Genomic DNA, 5,361 nt, shown 5'->3' with positions numbered 1-5,361 from the left:
AACATCCAATAGTCAAAGGTATATGAAATATAAATGGTATAGAGAGAAATAGTCCAATAATTCCTATAATAACTATAACCTAAAACTTCTTAACTGGGAATATTGAAGAACTGGAAATATTGAACCACCAGCTTTCATATGTTCTGAGCAAGGAACTTAAACGTTAGCTTTTTTACATGGCACATATTGCACTTTTACTTTATTCTCCAACACTGTGTTTTTGCATTATTTAAACCAAATTGAACATGTTTCATTATTTATTTGAGACTAAATTATTTTTTTATGTTATATTAAGTTAAAATAAGTGTTCATTGTTCATTCAGTATTGTTGTAATTGCCATTCTTACATATATATATATAACAGTGGGGAGAACAAGTATTTGATACACTGCCGATTTTGCAGGTTTCCCTACTTACAAAGCATGTAGTGGTCTGTAATTTTTTATCATAGGTACACTTCAACTGTGAGAGACGGAATCTAAAACAAAAATCCAGAAATTCACATTGTATGATTTTTAAGTAATTAATTTGCACTTAATATTTGGTACAGAAACCTTTGTTTGCAATTACAGAGATCATACGTTTCCTGTAGTTCTTGACCAGGTTTGCACACACTGCAGCAGGGATTTTGGCCCACTCCTCCATACAGACCTTCTCCAGATCCTTCAGGTTTCGGGGCTGTAGCTGGGCAATACGGACTTTCAGCTCCCTCCAAAGATTTTCTATTGGGTTCAGGTCTGGAGACTGGCTAGGCCACTCCAGGACCTTGAGATGCTTCTTACGGAGCCACTCCTTAGTTGCCCTGGCTGGTGTGTTCGGGTCGTTGTCATGCTGGAAGACCCAGCCACGACCCATCTTCAATGCTTTTACTGAGGGAAGGAGGTTGTTGGCCAAAATCTCGCGATACATGGCCCCATCCATCCTCCCCTCAATACGGTGCAGTCGTCCTGTACACTTTGCAGAAAAGCATCCCCAAAGAATGATGTTTCCACCTCCATGCTTCACGGTTAGGATGGTGTTCTTGGGGTTGTACTCATCCTTCTTCTTCCTCCAAACACGGCGAGTGGAGTTTAGACCAAAAAGCTCTATTTTTGTCTCATCAGACCACATGACCTTCTCCATTTCCTCTGGATCATCCAGATGGTCATTGGCAAACTTCAGACGGGCCTGGACATGCGCTGGCTTGAGCAGGTGGACCTTGCGTGCGCTGCAGGATTTTAATCCATGACGGCGTAGTGTGTTACTAATGGTTTTCTTTGAGACTGTGGTCCAGCTCTCTTCAGGTCATTGACCAGGTCCTGTCGTGTAGTTCTGGGCTGATCTCACTCACTTCCTCATATCGATTGTGTGTCCCACGAGGTGAGATCCCGCATGGAGCCCCAGACCGAGGGTGATTGACCACCATCTTGAACTTCTTCCATTTTCTAATAATTGCGCCAACAGTTGTTGCCTTCTCACCAAGCTGCTTGCCTATTGTCCTGTAGCCCATCCCAGCCTTGTGCAGGTCTACAATTTTAGCCCTGATGTCCTTACACAGCTCTCTGGTCTTGGCCATTGTGGAGAGGTTGGAGTCTGTTTGATGGAGTGTGTGGACAGGTGTCTTTTATACAGGTAACGAGTTCAAACAGTGCAGTTAATACAGGTAATGAGTGGAGAACAGGAGGGCTTCTTAAAGAAAAACTAACAGGTCTGTGAGAGCCGGAATTCTTACTGGTTGGTAGGTGATCAAATACTTATGTCATGAACAATAAAATGCAAATGAATTACTTAAAAATCATACAATGTGATTTTCTGGATTTTTGTTTTAGATTCCGTCTCTCACAGTTGAAGTGTACCTATGATAAAAAATTACAGACCTCTACATGCTTTGTAAGTAGGAAAACCTGCAAAATCGACAGTGTATCAAATACTCCTCACTGTACATCTAGAAATGGAAACATTACATACATTTAGAAATAGGTGAACATCTTGACATGGAAACATTACGCTTATCTAGACATAGGTAACATCTAACCATGGAACCATTACATACATCAAGACATGGAAACACTATATACATCTAGACATGGAAACATTACATACATTAAACATGGAAGCATATACATCTAAACATGGAAACATTATATATATATATCTAGACATGGAAAGATATAAATCTATACATGGAAACAATATATACATCTAGACAGGTAAACATGATATATATCTAGACATAGGTGAACATCTAGACATGGAAACATTAAGTACATCTAGACATGGAAAGATGTACATCTAGACATGGACACCGGGGAAAGATTGACTACCGGGGTCTAAATCAGATCACGATGAGGTATAGTTACCCGCTACCGCTCATTGCGATTCAGTCAATGCACGGGGCGCTCTTCTCCACCAAACTAGATCTCAGGAGCGCTTACAATCTGGTGCGTATCCGAGAGGGAGACGAGTGGAAGACGGCTTTCAGTACCACCTCTGGGCACTATGAGTACCTCGTCATGCCGTACGGGTTGATGAATGCGCCATCAGTCTTCCAAGCTTTTGTAGAAAAGATTTTCAGGGACTTGCACGGGCAGGGTGTAGTGGTGTATATTGATGACATTTTGATATACTCCGATACACGCGCCGAGCATGTGTCCCTGGTGCGCAAAGTGCTTGGTCGCCTGTTGGAGCATGACCTGTACCTCAAGGCTGAGAAATGCCTGTTCTTCCAACAGTCCGTCTCCTTCCTAGGGTATCGCATTTCCACCTCGGGTGGACATGGAGAGTGACCGCATTACAGCCATACGTAATTGTCCGACTCCCACCACGGTAAAGGAGGTGCAGCGATTCTTAGGGTTTGCCAACTACTACCGGAGGTTTATCCGGGGTTTTGGTCAGGTAGCGGCTCCCATTACTTCACTGCTGAAGGGGGACCCAGTGCGCTTGCAGTGGACAGCTGAGGCGGACAGGGCTTTCAGTCACCTGAGGGCTTTGTTTACCTCGGCTCCCGTGCCGGCCCATCCGGATCCCTCTTTGGCGTTCATAGTCGAGGCTGGGATAGGAGCTGTGCTCTCTCATCGCTCGGGTACGCCACCAAAGCTCCGCCCTTGTGCCTTCTTCTCGAAGAAGCTCAGCCCGGTGGAGCGAAACTATGACTTGGGGGACCGGGAGTTGTTGGCTGTCGTCAAGGCCTTGAAGGCGTGGAGACATTGGCTTGAGGGGGCTAGACACCCTTTTCTCATCTGGACTGACCACCGCAATCTGGAGTACATCTGGGCGGCGAGGAGACTGAACCCTCGCCAGGCAAGGTGGGCCATGTTTTTCACTCGTTTTGTGTTTACTCTTTCTTACAGACCAGGCTCCCAGAACGTTAAGGCAGACGCATTGTCCCGGCTGTATGACACAGAGGAGCGACCCATGGATCCCACTCCCATACTCCCCGCCTCTTGTTTGGTGGCGCCGGTAGTGTGGGAGCTGGATGCGGACATTGAGCGGGCGTCACGTGCAGAGCCCTCTCCCCCTGAGTGTCCAGCTGGGCGTCTGTACATTCCGTCTGCTGTCCGCGACCGGCTGATCTATTGGGCTCACACATCATCCTGGGATCGGTCGGACGGTGCGCTGTCTTTGTGGGAAGTACTGGTGGCCCACTTTAGCTAAGGACATGAGGGTTTATGTTTCCTCCTGCTCGGTGTGCGGCCATTGCAAGGCTCCTAGACACCTGCTCAGAGGTAAGTTACAACCCTTACCCGTTCCACAACGGCCGTGGTCGCACCTGTCGGTGGATTTCCTAACCGATCTTCCACCTTCACAGGGTAACACCACGATCCTGGTCGTTGTGGATCGTTTCTCTAAGTCTTGTCGTCTCCTTCCTTTGCCCGGTCTCCCTACGRCCCTACAAACTGCGGAACCCTTGTTTACACACGTCTTCCGGCACTACGGGGTGCCTGAGGATATAGTGTCTGATCGGGGTCCCCAGTTCACGTCAAAGGTCTGGAAGGCATTCATGGAACGTCTGGGGGTCTCGGTCAGCCTTACCTCAGGTTTTCACCCCGAGAGTAACGGGCAGGTGGAGAGAGTTAACCAGGATGTGGGTAGGTTTCTGAGGTCTTATTGCCAGGACCGGCCGGGGGAGTGGGCGGCGTTCGTGCCCTGGGCAGAGATGGCCCAGAACTCGCTCCGCCACTCCGCCACCAACCTTTCTCCCTTCCGGTGTGTATTGGGGTATCAGCCGGTTCTGGCTCCTTGGCATCAGAGTCAGACCGAGGCTCCTGCGGTGGACGACTGGTTCCGCTGTGCGGAGGAAACATGGGACGCCGCCCATGTCCACCTTCAGCGCGCCGTGCTGCACCAGAAAGTTGGCGCAGACCGGCACCGCAGTGAGGCCCCGGTGTTCGGGGGACCGGGTCTCGCTCTCGACCTGAAACCTGCCCCTCCGCCTGCCCTGTCGGAAGCTGGGTCCGCGGTTTGTGGGGCCATTTAAAGTCCTGAGGAGAGTGAACGAGGTTTGTTACAGGTTACAGCTTCCCCCCGATTACTGCATTAACCCCTCGTTCCATGTGTCTCTCCTCAGGCCGGTGGTGGCTGGCCCACTCCAGGAGTCTGAGGTGCGGGAGGCTCCTCCACCCCCTCTGGACATCGAGGGGGCCCCGGCGTACTCCATTCGTTCCATACTGGATTCGAGACGTCGGGCGAGGGGCCTTCAGTACCTCATGGACAGGGAGGGGTATGGTCCAGAGGAGAGATGCTGGGTTCCGGTGGAGGACGTGTTGGATCCTTCAATGCAGCGAGATTTCCACCGTCTCCATCCGGATCGCCCTGCGCCTCGCCCTCCGGGTCGTCCCCGAGGTTGGTGTCGACGCGCGGCTCTGTCACGACTTCCGCCGAAGTCGGTCCCTCTCCTTGTTCGGGCGGTGTTCAGCGGTCGACATCACCGACCTTCTAGCCATCACTGATCCATTTTTCATTTTCCATTGGTTTTGTCTTGTCTTCCTTCACACCTGGTTCCAATCCCATCAATTACATGTTGTGTATTTAACCCTCTGTTTCCCCTCATGTCCTTGTCGGTGATTGTTTGAATGTATGTTTGTGTAATTATGTGTTGGTGCGCGACAGGTTTTGTACCCACTTTTTATTATTTTGTAATTTTGGTTTTGGAGTTTTGTGAAGAACTGATTAAACGACTCCATTTATACCAAGTTCGATTCTCCTGCGCCTGACTTCCCTGCCACCAACACGTACCCATTACACATCTAGACATGGAAACATTCTAATCATCTAGACATAGGTGAACATCTAGACATGGAAACATATTCATCTAGACATAGGTGAACATCTAGACATGGAAACATATTCATCTAGACATAGGTGAACATCTAGACATGGAAA

Source organism: Salvelinus sp. IW2-2015, linkage group LG19 (genome assembly GCF_002910315.2).
Source record: "Salvelinus sp. IW2-2015 linkage group LG19, ASM291031v2, whole genome shotgun sequence".
Taxonomy (NCBI): Eukaryota; Metazoa; Chordata; class Actinopteri; order Salmoniformes; family Salmonidae; genus Salvelinus; species Salvelinus sp. IW2-2015.
This window is presented reverse-complemented; position numbering follows the sequence as displayed.